This window comes from Octodon degus, unplaced genomic scaffold (genome assembly GCF_000260255.1).
Source record: "Octodon degus isolate 3935 unplaced genomic scaffold, OctDeg1.0 scaffold00276, whole genome shotgun sequence".
Lineage (NCBI taxonomy): Eukaryota > Metazoa > Chordata > Mammalia > Rodentia > Octodontidae > Octodon > Octodon degus.
Genome location: NW_004524852.1, coordinates 79134 through 100795, shown reverse-complemented (window position 1 = coordinate 100795; position 21662 = coordinate 79134). Strand labels below are relative to the sequence as shown.

The window sequence follows — 21662 nt, the reverse complement described above, 5'->3', positions numbered from 1 at the left end:
ACCTACTTACTGGCCACTAATTCAGCAGATATTTATCCTTTTTTATATAAATCTTTGGATCTATCAAAAACAAATCACATCGAAGACAGGGATAGGATCTCTTCTTTTTTGCTTACTCAGTTATACAACCTACTTAAATTCTACAACTATTAGAACCACTTCCAAATTAAATGACAAAAGTAAAATCTTTCAGAAGTTATTGGGTATATTCTTGAAATATTATTTCTTTAAAAATTGACTTGGAGTGTTGTATCGGAAATTATAAGAGGCTGATGCTTTCATTCCTATAAGCAGCGCAGAAAAGCACAGTTATTATATCTGTGGAATCAAACGTTCCCACATCACATAACTACTAACTAAATTGGAAGGTGGGTTTCGTACGCTGTTGTGTTATCGTGTGTCATGAAGATGGTCAGCTTCCACTGGTTTCAATCTTTCAGGGGATGAATTAATATAAAGCAGCCAAAGGACAAATAGACAACTAGAAAAGCGCATTCAAAAAATTCTCTTTGCCTTTTCTTCATTGATTAATCCTCAAATTCCTGCTTTCTTTTTAATTATGTTATACTTTTCTATTGTTATTTCTTCTTTTGAGTTCTTACACTAGGGAGACTATTTGAAATTTATATATGTGGGTCTGGTTTATCTCACTTATGACTGTATCTTGAAGTGGCATCCACTTAAATATAAAGGCTTCGGGTTTATCATTCTTTATAGCTGAGTAATACTCCATCTTATAAAAATAGCACATCTTTTTCATTTATTCCTCAGGTAACGTGCATTTTGTTTGTTTCCAAAATTTGGCTATCACAAAGGAGAAAAGCTAGGAAACATGATTCGTGCAAAGCCATACATTTGTATGCACAAGATGATTAAGGCGATGATCCTGAGACTCTTCAGCAAGTTTTTGAAACAAGCAGTTAATTGGTAGGATTCTCACCCTGACTAACTATATATGCTGATACCTGTGAACTAAGCAACTGCACTGAAGATAGCAATGTGTAATAGTAAGGTCATGCTTGAAATGCCTGTCATTCTGGTCTTCTAAATATGTACTGCTTGTCCTATCATACCCATTACTGCCATACTGTCTCCCAAGTAAATGTTTGTTGAAAAAAAGGGTAATAAATGAAAGCAAGAGACAAGAAAAAAAATTCTCTGAAACAATTTCTATTCTTGCTATCAGGTTAAATAACAGATCAGAGAGTGCTACAGCAAAGAGCTCCTAAGTATTTGAGTTGGCTCTGCTGAGAGGTGACAAGCAACCTGTGACTTGGGCTGGAGTTATTTGTGCCTAAGGAGATATAGGCCATGAACACCCTCAGCAGCCTGGAAGCTTCGTGGGGACAAGGCTTTCCTCTTGTTGAAAGGGCCGCTCCATCTCCTGACTGTCCAGGTGCAGGCTCCTCAGCAGGAGGCAGCAGTTGCCTCTGAGGTGTGGTTTCTAAATGGGTGAAGTTTGGCTGTGCTGTGATGCCTAGGTGAGGAAGCCTGTACCTTGCTAAATATTTCTTGTTCTTTTTCATTACTAAATTGACACATAATGATATCTGGCAAAAGATTAAACATAATATAACATTTAAGTAGGCATTGAAAGATAAGTAATAGACATTTCCAAATTTTGTAAAATAATCTGTGATAAAATCTGTGAGCTTATGTAAAAGCAAATATTATCAATTCTGTGTTTTGATTGTTTTCTTGATTCTAATTTGATACTAATTTGAAACATGTTGAGCATTCCTTAATTCCTTAAAGAGAATACTAGGAACATATTACCTCCTTTGCCCCCCCCAAAAAAAAAGAAAGATGAGACAAAACATGACTCCCAGTTCTAAAATCTCTCCAGTTGTGTGTAGGATGAGCACCAGTAGCAGCAGCTACAGCATATTTTTACAAGGCAACTCTAACTTCATTTTATTGTGAGCTCTTAGAGGGAGAATCATTGACCTCCTTAATTCCAAAATTCAATCATATGTTTACTGTAAAGGCATGTACATTGTTTGGAGCAAGTTGTAATTCTTATTTTAGAGTTAAGAAGAGAAAACCTTACCCAAAAGGCTGTTCCATCAACAAAAACATCCAAATAGATAATAATATAAGTGTTGGGCAAAACAAAATAACGTTTCTGCTTGGACACTCAAAACATGAAAATTTTATTCATGTTTATGATGAAACTGCATCTGGTTAAGAAGATCAAAATTCTAATTCCAAAAATGTATTTATAAAGAAACTCAAAAGGGCATAATTGAGCTATTCAGTGCAAATCTGTCCTCAGATTCTTCCTGTGTTCCTTGTAAACTTCCAAGTCCACATCCCAAATGAAATCACAGAATTGTACTGAGGTGCCTGAATCTTCTCCGATCTTCCTCTCTGTGTGTCCTTGGTGATGTTGATCTCTGCCCTGGGTACTGCATTCTGTTTGATCCTTTCATATTTCAATCCAGACAAATCTACTTGAATCAGATATGAATGAAATTCCAAATTTCTGAGGTAACGTTTTCATGCTGCTAGAAAACAAAGATGAGACAAACTTTAAGAGCAAGAGAGTGTTCATATGCTGACGTCTGGTGGCAGCTCCTGCTGCCAAGAGCCAGTAATTTTGATTTCCTTGTTTTACTTTCTCTTCTATGGACTGAGAAACGTGGCATTGAAGGCTGGGCAAGTGTAGTTCGTGTTGAACATCTTTATGAGTGTGTATGTGTGAGGTAGTTAAAAAACTAGATAAAATAAAAACTACACACAGTGTGTAGCCAGCTAAAAGCCCAGCTTCATCTGTAGACATTCCTCCTGCCCTTAATATGTAGGTGCATATGAACTGCCTTTACAACTGCAGACAGACGCTTATGCCACTGAGCTAACTGCCCAGAACTTGCCTCTACAATTTCAAAACTGCAGTCTTAGATCCTCTGAAACATTTACCTGGACAGCTCCTGTAAGGCTCACTCTCAAGAGGCAGGAACTCAAAGCCCTGTTCCGGTCTATCTAGATGCTGATCAGTCCATATATGGCCGAATCCCAGGGCCACTGCTCACAGGATTGCTGTATACCTCTTCCCCTTGATACTGGTGCCTTTTCAGGTCGATTACCCCAGTCCTCATTTTCATGCTGCATGCTGATTGTGGCTTTTGTCTTAATCTCTATGGACAATTTTTCCGACAGAATAGCACGATGAATCAAACACTTGACCAAGATTTGATGAGTGTTCCAGGCACACTGGTCTCACTCCTGGATCAGATTAACTCTCTCACTAAGATGCCAGGGAAATGTTACAGAACAGAAAGGCCTAAGTTATGTCTCTTCCTAAAAGCAACTTAGGAGAAACTAAAATCTCTATAATAAGACAATCTTGGAGACCTTGGTCAGGGCCCACCTCAGGGTCATTAACAACACTGGTGTTCCTGCTTCTCACTGGGCCTCATCTCAGAAGGTCAAATGTAATACACCCAGCAAAAATTTGCCTGGGAAACTAAATGAGGAGGGAAATGAACAAAAAATGACCCCCCAGCCAGGACACTTCAGTCTCTCAGTTGCCCACATAGTGATTACTGTTTTAGTTCCAGTTGCTGCTGTCTCTTAGGAACAGCTGCTCACTGTGATGTGTAGCTGGTCATTATGATGCACCTTATATAACCCAGTCCCCATTTGACAAGCCCTTCTGCCTCTGGACTGCCTGTTTGCTAATCTCTTATCAGCCTTAGAGCACCACAGATCATGGTCTGATGTGGGCATGATCCCAATCGGTAAAAGTTGATGTAACTAAATCTGCCTCCAAATCTGGGCTGTTCCTTTGCTGTTTCTGCTTGTCGTTGTACACTTAGGGGAAGGGGATGATAGATGAACATGATCTCATTTGTTTCTGTGAATGACTATCTCCACAAGTCTCCATGTAGCCATGCATTTGTCCTCACCCAGCTGTCCTTACCGAAAGTGAACCTAGGTGACCTGCACCCATGTCAAGTTCAATACAAGATGGAAAGACAAAGAATTTGCAAAGGCTCCTCCTCCAGCTCAGCAGTGACAAGATCCTCATCCTTATAATCAGTCTTCTATACCATGTCATTCTTAGTGGTTCTCCTTCTGTGATTCTACCTGACATGAAGCTGAAACAAATGGCTGGGAAATGACTTCCACTGCTGTTCCAAATCATCAATCCTAGTTCTGTGCTGTGGGCATCTTAAAGGTAAACTGACTCTTTAAGATGTTATGGGGTGAATTTTCAACATTAGCCCTGGAAGTTTTATGACTTTATGTCCATTCTGTATGCTCTACTTCCAATTCAGAAACTTCAAGGAAGACTGTGAAAGGGAAAAAACCTGCAACTGACCCCAGTTTACAAATGAAACAGAAGCAGGTTTTATTCAGAATTTACCCTGACCTAGAGCATGGACAGGCTCCCGCAGCTGGGCCATCTCTTACAGAGCCTCCTGAGGTTTATTCAGCTCTTACTATCACTTGAAACACAGCAAGTTCCCAGAGACCACAGAGATGCTTTGCAGAATCTTCAAGTTGTGAGGCAGAAATGATAAGACTGATGGACTTAACTTCTTTCTGGAAGTTGACAGAATAGTGACTGATCTTTGTATTTTGATCAAAAGAATCCTGGTTAATAACAAAAATCATTTGTCCACTGGGAGTTGCTTGTACCAATAAAGTTTACACAAGTTCAAGCTTGTCTCCTAGGGGAAGTCCAGAGTGGCTGTTTCCCCCACTGGCCTTGATGCGGTTGAGTGGACTTAAGTCACTTTCTGAGCCACACTGGGTCCTGTGGGAACAATTGGAAAACAAAGCTGATCATAGGTTATAGTGAATAAAACATTATAGTCTAAAACATTATACTAAGCTAGAACCTAAAGACAAACAAGCTGAAGGCACAGTTTGCTTTGTTTTCTCCCACTCCCCTTTCCAGCTCTAGCCATGTGGAGCACCATGTGGGCTGTGTACAAAGATTTTGTCTGTAAAAGTCATAGAAGCCTGCATCATCCATACCAGAACAGATTAAGATCACCGACATCCATAGCAGGCTGGAGAGTAGCCTGGAGCTTGGATGTCTCTGCACAATGTGCTTCATTCTGCCTCAGCCTCAGCATTCAGGACTCTGAGCCCTTGGCCTATACAGACCGCCTTGTTCTTTTGCTGCTCTCCCAGACAGGAAATGTAGTTCATCAGTCACAAGGTCAGTGCACATATGAGAAAAAGTGTGGCTCACACCAAATTGTTCCTTTATCCACTTCTACTTCCTCGGTAGTTAAGTGAGCTGAACCTGAGAAATGGGATGTGAGGGCAGCGGTTAGCTTGAGGAATGCAGCTGAGAGGAACGGCAGATGGAGCCATGTGCCACTCACTGGTGATGTTAGGTGCTTGTCTGTTACTTTTCTACAATTGCTGGGACAAAATACCAGACACCAAAAATTAAGGACAGAAAGGTTTATTAAGCTCATAGTTAGTGGAGATGTCAGATCCATACTCAGCTGGCTCCAAGGTAGAGAAGCACAGCACAGAAGGCAGCTGTTCATGGCAGTGGAAAACAGCAAAGAGCAAAGGGAGGAGCAGCAGCTGCAGCACCTAGCAATCTTCTCTCCATTCCCTACATTGTGTGCAGATTACTCGCCCCAGGGCATGTGTGGCCCTCACACCCATAATCCCAGGACTGGACCATGAATTAACCACAAAGTGTAGAAGCCTGCCCCAGTAACTGCATGAGGCTTTGGGGGGACAACTAGACACAAACTATATCAGTGGAGAAATATTTTGGACTCATTTATAGAGGAGTTGGTAACCAGTGAAGGACTCTCCCTACTGTGCACTTGCTCGTCACTAATTTAGCAATTATTTTGTGTTCTGTGTTACATCACTGCTTCTACTTTGAAAATCAGGCAAATCCCAAACAATGATTGCATCATTGTTTTCTCTCAGTTCTAGTATCTGCTTGAGTTTTACACTTAAAAACAAGATAATTTGAAATAAAATCACAAAAGCTGTCCTTTCTGTGTTTTAGAAGCTATTCAGTTTCTTTTTAATGCTTCGTGCAATTTTTGCAGGAATAAAGCATTATTTTTTCAAAATCTGATGTTCAATTTTACTGACTAGGTTTTAAGGGGATGAGGACAATCTCAGTACCTCAAGGTAAATTGCAACTAAATATATGCAACACCACGGTCCTGTTATCATATTTTCTGTCCCACTGACTCAAAGCAGTAGATCTTCTTAGTTAGACAGCCTCATGGTGGGCACGGGGGGTCTTTCTGGTACGCAGTGCTGTATCCTGCTCACACAGAGTGTGATGTCCACGTCTGTATATCTTCCAAGTACTGAACAGCGTGTGAACATCACAGAAATTGATGGCTGGATTTTTTATGCTGTTACATGATTGTAAAAAACATAGCAATTATTCTTTCATTTACTCATTTTTAAAAATGAATGAATTCATGTAAAGTAACCAAAAGGCCTATGGCCACCTGATAAGAACATACAGCCGAGGATTCTAACAGACTTCCAAGTCCTGACTCAGGTATAGCAACAGGACAATGCATGGTGTAGGGAGGAGTTTGTTCTTAAGTGAGAGAAATACAGGAAATATCTGCCTCTGATTTGGGAGCAGCCTGCAGCCCAGAGAGCAACGAGGCCACGTTCTGCTTCTGGAGGAGGAAATGGGCTCATTAGGGCTTCATTGCAATGCAGTGGACAATACGCTCTCTATAGCTCCCCAAGGTCCCCGCCTCCACTGTGGGGGGCTCATGGGCTTAGAGAGCACTGATGAAGACCACAGCAGCAAGTTCGAAAGAAAGAAGTCTTCGGAAAAGTTGCATGTACTGCACTCCTAGTCTATTCTAGAAGGTTCTTTAGCAAATGGGAAGGGATTTAAGAGATCAAACAATGGGGATGGAAAAGAAAGTGACAGAAGTTTAAGAAATGTCATGCACATGTACCAAGTACCCACAATGAACATAAAAAATTGTATGTCATAAATATGAACTATAAATGATACTGAGAATAATGACGAAAACAGGGAAAGGGCATCCATGGATGGAGGGAGGAGGCAGGCTGGTGGAGATGGGAAGGGGAGTAATAAAGAATCTGTTGTGGGGTGTGTGTGTGTGTGTGTGTGTGTGTGTGTGTGTGCATTTATTCCCTGAGACACATGTTGACTGTCTGCATTGCAAACATGTATGGATAAAACAAAAATTTTAAAAGCAGACTGTGCACGTCTCTGTAAGCGCTGTTCCGTTGTAACCATGCTGCAGTTTGGAACCCAGCCTCAGCATCTGGCACCAAGGGCAGGTGGGCAATGCAGGATGGGATCACCCAGAGGCTAGGACTCAGAGGACAATCCTCACTGTGCGCGTGGAGGCCGTGAGCACCCTCAGCAGCTTCTGGAGCAGCACATGGGCAGTGTTTCCCTTCTGTTGACTTAAATTTTGGAAGAACTGACACATGCCAGATAAAAATACTATTTTATTACAAATTCTGTAAGATTGTGATTGATTGTTATCAGGTATATTTAATAGTTATAAATATATTTAGTTTCTTATTATATATTGAGTTATCAGACAATATGTTTTTTCTTTTTTTTTCCCCACTGCTCAAGGTTTATTTAGTATTGTAGTTGGTATGACACTGGGTTGTACTGTTCACAAGTCAATCTTTTTACATTATATGGCAATGTAGACTTCATATATATATATATATATATATATATATATCACAATATCATTTAAAACAATTACACACAAGACATGCAGTATTGGATTTGTACACTGGATCCCAGGCTGTGACCAACTGGGGAAAGTTCTAATGAGGCTTGGTGTGTGAAGCTGTGTAACAGAGTAATATACACCTGTTTGAAGAGTAACTGGAGCCTGCGCTGTCAGGAGTCTGGTTAAGCACTACAAGTGCAGCACCATCCGGCATCAGGACAGAGCTCTGGGGTTTTGTGAACCATTTCTACTTCAAACTTTCAGAAACTGAGGTTTTCCCAAGCCATCTTAATAGTGCAGCTTCAATCACATGTCACATAAAAAAGACAGCTGGCACAACTCCAACTAAACCCTCCTGTAGCCGAGACAGTGATGTGTTGACATTGGAAGACCTTAAAACAGCAGCTCCTTCTGGATTAACCACAGGGTATCCACACCCTTCTTCAAACATGCCTCTTCCGCAGGAGTCAGAGTCAACTTCATAATGTCATAGATCCCATTCTGTCCCAGGACACAAGGCACACTAAGGAAGACATCATTCTTGATTCTATAGAGCCCCTTGATTATAATAGTAATTGAATGCACCCTCCTAAGATTCATTATACTTTCTGCCAAATCTGCCACCAACAGTGCAATGGCCCATGATGTGTAGCCTTTTAGTTTCATCACTTCAAGCACTGCCAACCACCTATTTGTGAACCTCTTTCCAATGTTCCTTATCCCCATCAGTTCCTAACTCAGTGTGCAGACTCTTCAGGGTGACACCAGCAACATTCACGCCACTCCACACAGGGATGCTGGGATCTCCGTGATCCCTGAGGATCCAGCCGTGGCAGCTCAGTGAGTGCATGCCCAGCTTTTCTCCCATCAGGTGGTGGAATCTTGCTGAATCCAGGTTGCAACCACTGCTGATAACATGGTTCTTGGGAGAGCCACTTATCTTTGAAGCCACATAGGTCAAGATATCCACTGGGTTGGACACAACAAGCAACTTGCAGTTGGAACTGTACTTTACAACATTAGGAATGATGAACTTTACGATGTTCACATTACACTGCACCAAATTAAGATGACTCTCTCCCTCTTTGATGTGCTCCAGTGGTGATAATAACCAGCTTGGAGTTTGTGGTTGCATTATAGTCTTTGCCAGAGACAATTTTTGGTGTCCTAAGGAAAAGAGATCCACCATCTCTCCCTTCAATTTGTCTTCCATGACATCAACAGGAGCAAGTTCATCTGCCAAGTCCTTCATTAAGATACTGATGGCACAGGCCATGCCAACAGCACCAGCCCCAACAACCGGGATCTTATTCTGGGCACATGTTCCTCCTTTAGGAGAATCACCATCAGCTGATCCTTGAGACTGGCCACCTTGGACTTAGAACCAAATGGCACCAAGAATGCATATGGGACTTGTGTTGGGGCACGCGCTTCTCAGATTCAGACTAGGCGGTGGCAGCTCTCACACTCAGTATGTTTTTTCTTTAAAATTGTTTCTTTTCTTAGCATCTTTAAAAACTATTGGAAAATATTGTACTTTATTTTATCTTAACATTTTAATCTCTATTCTGGATATGTTTACTTTCAGTGCTTACTATTACTGTTTTTGTTATTTTCTTATTTTGCTGCAATAAATTACACAAATGGTGTCAAGATCAATCCAAAGAGTTCTCTTAGAAAAAAAAATTAAATAAATAAAAAACCAAAGAGTTCTCTTAGAATTCTGGAGGTCACAAGCACACACATCAGTCTCACGAATGCGCAGTCTGCTTCCGCTGGTGTCGTAGGGAAAAGGCCGACTCCTCATCCTCCTAGCTTTCGAGGCTTTTTTCCTTTCCACACTTTTGTTCTGATTCACTGTATCTGTCCTTTTTTATTTTATTTTTTATTTTTTAGTAGGGGTTCTACAGGGTCTCACTATATAGACCAGACTCTTAGCGATCCGCCTGTGTTCAGCCTCCCAAAAAGTTGGGATGACAGGCACACGCCACCACACCCAGTCTCAATGGCCCTCTCCACGCACTGTGAGGGTAGAGGCAGCACAGCAGGCCTAGGGATCGAACCTCTGTCACTGTGTTGGCATAATCAGGTACTTTAAGCTGCTGAGCTATTTGGCTGCCCCAAGTCCAATGTTTTGATTCAGCAGGAAGGTTCAGGATAAACTCTCTGTCTCTAGATCTTTTTATTAGCTGATCTGTAAATTCCATTTACTCATACATTAGCTCTTGTTCTCCAAATGCATATGTTCGCTTTCTAAAACATTTGAATAGGAAATGCACTTCTCACACATGCAGCTAGTTAAGGCTTGCTGGGGCAGGCTCAGTCATGGGCTAGTGTAAAGAATGTGACATGAAAATTCAGGGGCACACAGAGGGGGGACACTTAAAGGTAACATATAAATGTATCACAGAGGATGTTCACCTGGCCGCAAGCGGTCTGGACAGAGCAATCCTGTTTGGTTGCTCAGAACTGTCTTCAGAGAGCAGAGGAGGAAATCTCTGTCCTTTAAAGCTTTAGGATAACTGCAGTGTGTGACTGGACAGGAACTCATGACCTACAGGGCTTCCTGTACGCTGCCCTTCGTCAGTGATCTGTATTTTCTAATCTTCTCAATAAATACGCTGCACTTGCTCAGCTCAGGGCTTAGACAGACAGAGGAGGCTTCTGAGGCCCTGAGCATGATCACATCCAGCCCTGCTGTCCTTCCTCCTGTGGCTCCAAAGCATCTGTGACCTATTTGTACATGCACAGGATACAACTTGATCCCTCTTTCTTCCCATTTGATTCCCTGCCTTCAACCTCTCTTCCCCTCCTTATTCACAAAGTTCTGTTCCCATTTGTTTTTCTTTTCTTTGTTTTCTGTTCCACCCCCTGAACCCACTTCCCTTTGCTGGAGCCACAGGGTGGGTTTGTGTGCAGGCTGCAGGTGCCTGCAGAGCGCTGTGCGCTGGCTGCACAGAAGTAGGTGGCCGAGTCTCCAGGCTGAGTATTCTTGATGTGCAAAGAGAGTTCCTGGTCAGCTTTTCTGAAGAACACTTTGAATCTCCCATCTTGCTTTTCATTCTCATTGGAACGTACAGCTATCAGTAATTCCAGCCCTTTGCCAGGAAGCAGCCGGTACCACGGGAAGTAGACAAATGGAAATGCACCATCCTGGTATGTGCAGTTCAGCACTGAAATCTCTCTCTCCTGCACTGTCAGCCACTGAGGATTTTGTCTCACCTGTTGCTGGTCATTTTTCTTCTGCTGTCCATTCACCCCTGCTTAGAAAGATTTTAAAGAAGTCAGGAAGCCCTGACATTGTAGAACCCCTTTAAAGCTTCTGCTTGCATGCTTTTGCCTGTTCTCCAATATTCCTATTCCCTCAACTTAATGCCATACCCTGGGATTCTCCTCCACAACTCACATGCCCAGTGAAGTCCTAGGACTAGAACTGATGTTCCCAGAATCCTTTCCATTCCTCCTGAAGCCGGGGCTCAGTATGAACCCCAGGGATCCTCTGTCTTCCCAGACAGCTGAAGCTCTGGCTCTAAACTTGCATGCACTTTAGTTCTTTCAATGGGCTCCACCCACTTGCAGGTGTTTTAAATTAAAGCTAATTCTGTCAAAGGAAGCCCTTTCTAACCTTGGTCAAATGTCATCTTTCAAAATCAGAAATCCCCTGTGTGTATATGGAGAACCATCCATTTACAATTTTTCTTGTTAATCTCTTTCTATTTCTAGAATATTAAAACTCATGTTGTAACAGATATGCCAATAGAAATCCACTTATTCTAAAGCAATGAAAGATGAGAAATCCAGTGAATCCAAAGGATTAATCTATAGAAGGTGTTTCACTCTCTTATGGATGCTAAAGTCTATTGCTGTCACACAGGGGCATGATATTTCCTATAATCTGAAGTCGCAGAATATATGTTCTTTCTGTCTTTTTGTCCTCAGGGAACCCAGTTCCATTACAGTCTTTTAGATGTGCTCATATTTCATTACTGTGAGAAATGATAGAAGATATTTAAGGCAAAGTCAAGTTTTTGCAGGTTTTAAAATTGAAAATCAGGTTAATTAAGTACTGAAAAGAACATATCTGAGGAAAAACACAGACTATCCTGGAACAAACTATGCTGGAGAAATTTTGACCAGAGAGGAAGAGAAGACTTTTCTGACTTCAGAAGATATGAGAATTTGGCTCTTCAAAAATAAAGCATTTGGGCTGGTGAGATGGCTCAGTGGTCTAAAGCACCTACTTAGAACAAGTTTAGCAAAGCACAGGGACCACGGTTCAATCCCCCAGCTCCACATGCCAGCCAGCCCCGCCCCCTGGTGGGCTGAGCTGGACACACACACACACACACACACACACACACACATAAATAAAATGAATAAATTTTTTTAAAAAATAAGGCATTTTTGTAACTCTGATCCTGAGTTTGAATAGGCAATGAATCTTTTTATTCTCATGGGTTAAAATGAAAATAGGAAGAATTAATATTTTATAAATGTTTATGCTGTTGGTAGCAAATATTGATAAATTCTAAAGCAACCTGGAAAGGAGGGACAATCTCAGTTATTGTAAATTTTAAAAAGTTAAAAGGCTTGATGGCTTTTTCCTTCAAGAACAGAATGGATTATCCACGTATATATTGTATGTCAGATCAGCTCCAACCAATGAAAATCACCATCTTAACGTAACAGGAGAAAATGCTGAGTGTTTCTCAATCTGACCAATTCCTACAGCAACATCAGATAGGAAGACATTTTTGTACCAGGAATTGAACTCATGACCTTATGCTTGCCAGGCAGGCACTGTGCACTGAGCTCTATCCCCCACCCAAATGGGAAGTTTCAAAATTGCTTGATGCTTTTATGTGCCTAGCATGTCCTCCGTTATCTGAGGCAATTACTTTCTAAGACTTCAAGAAAATGTCTGAAACCACAAATAGAATCAAACTGTAGGACAGACTCAGGCCCTTTTGAGAGGGTAGAAAATGCAGCATCTATGTGGCTGTGAGCAACAGGAATTATCAAGCAGCTTTATGATTTGAAGCTGACAGCTTGTGTTGTTGATGCTGGCCTCTGGGCAGGTAGGGTCAGCCCTCCTAGTGCAGGTTGCCATTCCTACCTGGATTCCCCTATTAGCCTACAGGACTGAACTCCTAGCAATAAGCCAGGATCCAGTCCATCCAGTGTTGGCCCTTCTGGGGGTGGAGATGGAACCCTTACCCCATAAACAGGAAACGAACCCCAGATTCCGTGGTGCCTCAGCTCTGAGGGCCCCACTACTCCCCAGTGGCTTTGCCCTGCTTCTTCCTGCAATACCTACAATGACATTATTTTGCTGTTTGTGGCATTCTCTGAGTGCTTTTCATTTTTCTACATCAGAGACTGAGACAGACCTGGCTCAGGTGAACCTGGGGAATCCCAGGCCTCGGACCCAGTGGATGTAACACAATCCTATGTTTTCCCTATACTTACACTATAATTTTTATTTTTTCACCTGAGGAAAGCAATTTTTGACTTCTCTTTTCTGTGTCCACATTACCAGTGCATTTACTTCTGCACTTTCAAACATTTGTAAGTAAAACAAGAATTGCATAAATACAAACAGTGTGGATAGCAATTCTGATAATGAGAGGGCTAAGAAGTAATCAATGATCACACAGCCCAGAACATGGTTCCTCTGGGCAAAATTGCAATGCATGTCCCAGGACACACCAAGAAGGGAGGCAGGAAATCCTACAGGCTGCTGTGGACTATGTGTAATTTAAAAACCTTGTCAATTGTTTATTTCTGGAAGTTTGTACTTGGTGTTTCAGACCATGACTTCCTGCAAATCCTCAATACCTGGAGAGTGAACCTGAGGAGAAGGAGGGCCTGACGCACATGTGTGGGCTCCTCCAAGCTCCTGCCACATGGGCAGTGCCTGGGCCTCATGCAAGGAAGATGAGACCTAGGGACAGCAAAATGAGGTCTAGGAAAAAAAGTGAGTGTCCAGAGAAGATAAATGAGGCAGAGATGAATTGTGCTTCTGGACCACGTAACTGAAGGGTTTAAAGAGAAAAGTTACTTGAAGTGCACCATGAGTCATGAGTGGATTTCCCTGCAAACAGGATGTAGGAGAAAATTCCAGTTCAGGTAAATCAGTGTGGCTGCCGATTCAGTGGTACACGAGTGAGGCCATGTTGTGTTCACATCAGAAATGTTCATATGGCCCTGACCTCGAAGTCTTATTTTTTTTACTTAGGAATTATCTAGTGAATGGAGAGATACATGCATAAATTAAGCATGAATAAAAATAAGCTGAAACAGAGGAGGAGGTTTGTTACCTTTTAAAGCAATGATCTTTGCCTGCCTGAGCATGTGTGAGAGACCTTGATCTACCCTGACGGAGCACTGCCCCTGTGTGGCCGCACAGGGAGAGTACAGTCTCCTGTGAACAACTCCCTGTGACTTTGTTCCTATGAATGGACTTTATTTCATGTTTCAGTTTGTGTTGTTTGTGTTTGTGATGCACAATAAATAGATTCCACACACATGCCGCATCTCAGTGCTGTTTCCTTCTCCATGTCTTCTGGATCCAGGTTCCCTTTTCATCTCCACAAAATCTGTCTGGCTGCGTGCTATTACCCTTCTTTTATTTTCTCTGTTCAGTCTGTAGAGTTTGGTTTCTCAAGCAAGAGAAACCATGTGATGCAAATACACCTCCATCTGCTTTATGTCACCTACAATTATGGGCTCGAAGGGCATCAGTTTTCCTACAAATGACTCAAAAGTATCCTTTACGGGGCTGGTGAGATGGCTCAGTGGTCTGAAGCACCTACTTAGAACAAGCTCAGCAAAGCACAGGGACCGTGGTTCAATCCCCCAGCACCACATGCCAGCCAGCCCGGCCCCCTGGTGGGCTGAGCTGGCCACACACACACACACACACACACACACACACACATAAATAAAAAAAAAATTTAAATTTAAAAAAAAAGTATCCTTTACTGCTGAGAGTGCTTCACTCTGTGTATTGTCTTTATACATTCATCAGATGACAGGCATTTGAAGGGCTTCTGTTCAGCAATCCCTGCATCACTGAAGTAAGTAGTGGTTGAATCTTCTTCTTGGGCCAATAATTACTTTAGATGAAAGGAGATTTTGCCCTGCTGAGGTGAGCTAGAGTATTTGCTGCCATCAGCTGAGGTGTTCTTTTTCAGTGGCATCTGGAGGAACTGGATAGGGTATTAGGTGTATCAGAGAAAAGCGGGGTTCCCCAAATGTGACATACACAGCTCACTTGCCCTGTGGGCTCTTTGGAGGCACACACTGGACCTCAGGCTGAGTTACTGCCTGACCAGCGCGTCCCTTCCTCCCTTATCCATGTCAGGTCAGGCTGAATCCCTCACACTGAAGTGCACCTGCCCGTGCATCACCTCTCCACATTAGCCAGAGCACTGGAGGGTCGGGGTTTTCAGTCAGTTTTCACACATAATGGACATATAGTGGTATCTTATGTGGTTTTTACTTGCATTTTTTTCTGATAAGTGTGATATAGATCGTGCATCAACAAACTTTTTCCAGAGAAGATCACACAGTAAATATTGAATTTGGGGCTTTGAAGACCATTCAGTCTATGTTGCAACTGCTCATCTCTGTCATTGAAGCATGCAAAAAGCCCTTCGTAAACAAAAGGCACTGCTTCAGTGGAATTTCCTCAGAATGAGTGCCTGGATTTAGCTCATAGGCCATATTGTGTTGGGCCCTGTGGAAGAACATCTTCTCCTGTTCACATATTTTCTTTTATGAAACCCATCTCATGTCTTATTTTCATTTTAAAATTCATTCTTTTATTGACTTGCAAGAGCATAGATAGAAACCTAGATAGACGATCAATCGATTGATCAAACGATCGATAGATAGACTGTGAGCAATGTGTTTATTTCAAACAATTTCCCCTAAATATTGGGTTACTTTTTTATATTATTAAATGTGCCCAAGACTTCTGTTGGAAAAGCTCAAAGTATTGCTCACAGAAATTAAAGGAAGGTTAATAAATGGAAACATGTTATTTTCATGAATGCAAAGATAATAGCTTTAAACCTCTCAAATTCCTCCATACATTCAACGAACTATCAGGTAAATTCCAATTCTTCATATAAATTGAAGAAACAACTCCATAATAATACAGAAAATAAAAGATGTTCAAATAATCCAAACTGTTTTTACTGAATAATTTTGGGGAATTCAACCTACCAAATTATTGTAAAATACAGTACTCCAAAGAGTTTTATACTTGGGAAAGTAAGAGACATATATTCTGTAAGTTTTGAATCAAAGCAGAAAAAAAGAGTAGTACTGAAAATGGATTTGATTGGTCTCTGGAGCAGCGCCCGGCGGGAGCCAGGAGCCGCGCTCCTCTAGGAGTTGGGCGGGGAACACCTGCGCCTCCTGGGCTCCATGGGCCCCCCTCCCTGGGCCTCAGAGGGCAGGGGCCGCGGGAACCCCCAGAGCCTACTGGCAACGGAGCTTGAGTGACCCCAGCTTTCCCGGAGCCACTTCGTTCACCATTTCTCCTGTGGCCGCCTTCCCCCTTCTTCTGTCCGCTATGGCCATGGAGCCTGCATCCCTGCTCTGGTTGTAGGGGCCCGGCACCCAAGAAATGTGGAGCCCACCAGCTAGCAACGCCGTTCCTGAGGGCACCCCGCAGCCAGCGGGCAGCAGGCTGCCCTTCCTCAATGGCAGTGTGCCACTTTCACATCAAGCGGCTGGGCACATGTACGGGAAGGACAAAGTGGGAATACTGCTACATCCAGATGGGACAGTGTTGAAACAGTTACAGCCACCTCCGATGGGCCCAAGAGAGCTAAATTTTATAATATGGTTTATGCTGCTGATTTTCGGGATGGTATTCTTTTCCAAATAAAAAAACATTTGCCAAAATATTATGGTATCTGGTCACCACGCATGGCACCAAATGATTTATACCTAGAACTGGAAGATATTACCCATAAATTGATTAAGCCTTGCATAATGGATGTAAAGGTAGGGTGAAAAAGCTGAGATCCTTTTGCCTCATCTGAGAAGATTCAGCGACAGGTCAGCAAGTACCCATTAATGGAAGAGACTGAGTTCTTGGTACTTGGCAGGAGGGTTTATCATGTACATTCTGACAGCTACGAGACACAAAACCAGCACTTTGGAAGAAGCTTAACAAAAGAAACTATAAAGGTGGAGTCTCCAAGCTTTTTCATAATGGCTGCTGCTTAAGAAAAGAAGCTATTGCTGCCAGGATTGAGAAGATTGCAAAAATTCTGCAGCGGTTTGAAAGCCAGAAGAAGCTTAACTTTTGTGCATGTTCCTTACTCTTTGTTTATGAAGGTTCATCACAGCCAGCCACTAAAAAATCAAATGACAGAATTTTGGCAGAAAAATTCTTGTCCAAAGACCACTGTCAGGGCCCGGGGAGATGGCTCAGTAGAATAAGTGCTTCTCTGGCAAGCGCAAGGGCCTGAGTTCAATCCCCGGTTCTGCCCCCCCCCAAAAAAAAAAACCACTGTCAGACCCAGCAGTACTGGAGTATAGTCATAACTTTCATGTGCCAAGCTACACAGTGGATGGAAAAATAGGGTCTTCAGTAGGCAAAAACTTGTCCAAGATGTTTACTCATCACAGAAAAATGTACTCAAGAAAACATCACAGTCAGACTTCCTTGAAAGGTGAAAACTCAGAGCAGGACAGCAGATGGAAAAGCGTGTTGCAGGAGCACCTCAATGGCAACTCGCTGTCCCAGCTGGAGAAAGTCTTCTACCATCTTCCCACTGGTTGCCAAGAGACAGCAGAAGTAGAAGTGTGAACGATTGATTTTGCTCATGTATTCCCTAGGAACGCAGTAGATGAGGGATATGTTTATGATTTAAAGAATTTAATTACAGTTCTTTAAAGTGTTTTAGACAATTGAATCTTCTGCTGTCTTTTTAAGGAGTGGGCCAGTTATAGTGAAGAGCAGCAGCCATTATCTCTGCATCCGTAATGCTATGTAAAGAATTTGTATTGTGAGTTGATGTTTTATTGGTGTTTGTACTTTTGATAGTAAGACTCTTTTTTATACTCTTACCCAGGAATACTAATTTGTTCATTAGAAAACTATGAAGAATAAAGAAACAGGAATGTTAAGCAGGGACTGTGGTGGTACGTGGCTTCAACAGCTATTTGGCCCGAGCAAAACACAAACCATCATGCAGTCACAAGAGTTTATTTCACTTTTTATAGCCAATGTATCATGAAATCTCTGTCCACTCAGTGTTGACAATGAGCCATGTCTTACCTATTGCATCACCTAACACCTTCAAAAATCCAGAAAGCACAGGTTGTGCCCTTAATATTGATGCTACTACTACAACTGAAGAAAAAAAATGGATTCCAATATACATAGATGTTCAATTAATTTTCAAGAACTGTGCAAGACAAGCCAATGGGAAAAGTAAAGGTGTTTTCAACAAACGGGACTGATCACTGAGATGTATCCATCGGTGGTGCCTGATGGGGCTGTTTGTTACTGCTGATGACTGTTCCATTAATCTGTGATTCAGAGGAATAAATAAATAAATATTTCTGAGAAAAGACTTTATTTCTTCCACTCTTTTTTATTGGAGACACTCATTCATGGATTCACTTTGAGAGCTTTGCGTGCAACACGTACGATCCTTTTAGTTCTTCCTCCGCTCCTGCCTCCCTCTTCAGGTCCCACGTGTGTTGGGGGCTCCTGCATTACACTTCGTGCTCATATTCACGGCTCTTGTTAATGGCCCTACACTCCTTCCTATCATTCCCTTTCTCTTGCCTGCTAAAAACCTCTCTTTTACTTTCTTGGTATTTTTTTAGCTTCTTCCTATTAAAATATTTGACTCTTGTCTTTCTTTATCTCACTTATTTCACTTAAAAGCATGGCTGTCAGTCCACCCTCTTTCCTGAAAATGACAGAAATTCCTTCTACCTTCAGACCCAGGAGCGCTCCACTACCTACGCAGCACCACCTGTGCGTCCATCTTGCCAGGGACTCGCGCCGATTCTATATCTGGACTTCTGTGAACTGTGCTGCAGTCCACACGGGTGCACCCACAGCCCCATAGTGTGCTCCTTAGTGCATTCAGGCATACACCATGGAGCAGTATTGCTGGATCCAGTGTTAGCTTTATTTTTATTTAGGAACCTTCGTACTGATTTCCAGAGTGGCTGTATTCATTTGTAGTCTCAGCAAGGACCACGCATCCTCTCCAGCCTTTGTCACTGTTTGTATTCTTAGCGATCTACATTCCAGTTGCAGTTGGGTGCAGTCACCGCACTTTTTACTTATAGTTTTTTGTTAGTCAAAGATGTTGAATATTTTTTTATGTTCCTACTTAGTCACTTATTCTTCTGCCTTCCAGAGGTATCTGTTGAATTCTTTTTCTCATTTATTTGTGGATCTATTTGATTTTTAGATGCTAAGCTCTTGAGTTCTTTATATGTTGTAGCTATAAATCCTGTGTTGGAAGAGTGGTTGATGAAGATTTCTTTCCATTCTGTAGGTGATGTGTTCACTCTGTTAGATTCCTTCATTGTGCAGAAATTTTACAGTGAGATTTAGTCCTATTTGTTGACTCTGCTATTTTGTTCAGGACTGTTAGTGCCTTATTTGGGATGCCGTCATTGTACCTTTGGCTTCCAGAGATTCCCTGGTGTTTTCTGTGAGCACTTTTTACATTTGACACCTAGAGGCAGGCATAGAACTTTGGCTTTTCTGCTGCTGAGAGACGCAGATCTAACTTTAGTCTTCTATAAGTAGATTCCCGGTTTCCCAGGAGGTTTTATTAAAGAACCTGCATTTTGTTCAGTGTTTGGCTCTTTATATAGAACCAGAGGGCTGAAGTTGCGTGCATTTATCTGTGTCCTCTGCAGTTCACAGACAAGCCTGCTCTTGTGTCAGGACCATGTTGCTTTAGTCACATGGCTTTGTGGTGTACCTTGAAACCAGCTGTTACGACACCCCAGCCTTTCTCTTTTTGCTTAGGACTGCATTGGATGTTCTGGGTCCTTCAGATTTCCACAAGAACTTTAGGATGCGTTTCCTAGTTCTGTAAAGAACAGCACTAGTATTTTGATGGGAATTGTACTGAGTCTATAGATCTACAGATTGCTCTTCCATTTTCCCTCTAACATTGGGAGAAATGTTAGTGCTCCCAATATAGGAGCATTATGCAATTTTCCTTTTTCTTGTATCTTACTCCATTTATTTTCTCTGTATTCTGAAATTTTTATTATAGACATTTTAGAAGCTAGTGTTTTTAAAGTTTGATATTATTAGCACATTTTAATGCACACATAATACTTGTATATATTTATGAGATTCAGTGTGGCATTTCATTGCATGTGCAAAATATGTAATGATGAGATCAGGGCAGCCGGCACATCTGTCTCCCCAGATATGTGTGATTCTTACCTATCTTCTCAGATAGACTCTGTCTATCTTCTCAGCTATGTGTGTTATACTCGGTCAGCTAGTTTCAAACAGTTCAGTTGTTTTCTACCGTAGTTACCCTCATGCATTACAGAATGTGGAAACTGCACCCTGCATTTTTTACTCTTCCTGTTTTCATCTTCCCTCACTTATACCCACCCCAAATGTTTATGTTTATTCTCTACTACAAATGTTTATTGTGTGCTGCTTTCAGATGAATATTATCTATTTATTAGCAACTACCTGTCTATAAATTCATTTACTTAATTTGAACCATTTCATTTATGGTTTTGGAAAAAACATGCAGATATTTAAGAAGATAATGCTACTCCACAGAAGTTAACTAAGGGGGTTGCAGTAACAGTTGATCTCCATTTTGTCCATAGGATAACCTATACTTTATACAGAAAGACATTTAGAATAGCTTTTTACTGGAATGTAGAATATTAGGTGTTCTTATTTTTCAATAATAAACACCTGTCATCATGCAAATAAAAACCCAGTGCCCTTTAAAGCTATAACTACATGTTCTTCCCACTTCCTCACTGACTCTTCTTTCTTTTCTTCCCATTTTTTAAAAAAATTTATTTATTTATTTACGTGTGTGTGTGTGTGTGTCCAGCTCAGCCCACCAGGACGTGTGACTGGCTGGCATGTGGTGCTGGGGGATTGAACTGCAGTCTCTGTGCTTTGCTAAGCTTGTTCCAAGTAGGTGCTCTAGACCACTGAGCCATCTCACCAGCCCTCTTCCCATTTTTCTACCACAATTTTTCTTCATTAACTCTCTCATTTTTTTGTTTAGTAAAGTTAAGTATTTCTTTCTATTACATTTTTAATGTTTTTTAAGGATTACATTGTGCCTACAGTATAACATTTCATTGTCCAGTGAGGATTATCTTGGTACTTCAAGAAAAATACACTAAACTGTGTATGTTACTTTCCTTATCCCCTTTATACCTGTCAGTTGTCTTCCATATTCAGAAGCTGAAAACTTCATCAGGCAATATTATTGCATGCTTCCACGCATAAAAGGTTGTAAGAATATTCAAATTCATAGAAGCAGAGAATACAATGATGGCTCCTAGGAGCAGGGATGAGGAGGGACAAACAGAGAGTGATCCTCCAGTGGGCATAACCTCTAATTATTCAAGGGTGCTTTGTAGAACTCTTCTGTGCAGAACAGCTCTTACAGTTAACAGCACAGCACTGGACACTTAGAAAGTTGTGAAGAAGGTAGATAACAGGTGAAGTGTCCCTACAAAAGCAGCACCCAAAACAACACAAAACAAAGCAAAAATAACCACAAGAAATGTGTGGAGGTGGTATCCTCCATTTCCTTGATTATTGTGATGGTGGTTAGGAGGGTGAACACACACCTGCAAGATCATCAAATATCATCAGCTTTTTAAAAACAATTCTACCGCAATAAAGCTTTGAAAAATAAATAAAATAATATCTTGTATATATATTTATTATTTATGTTGTTCTTCCTT

At 41.5% G+C, this 21662-nt stretch overlaps 1 pseudogene and 1 gene segment (V, D, J or C); one reads left to right on the top strand and one right to left on the bottom strand.

Annotated features, from left to right (window-relative positions):
• LOC101561250 overlaps positions 1-21662 on the bottom strand; it is a 42386-nt gene that overhangs the window by 19331 nt on the left and 1393 nt on the right.
• LOC101577969 lies at positions 16279-17631 on the top strand (annotated as a pseudogene).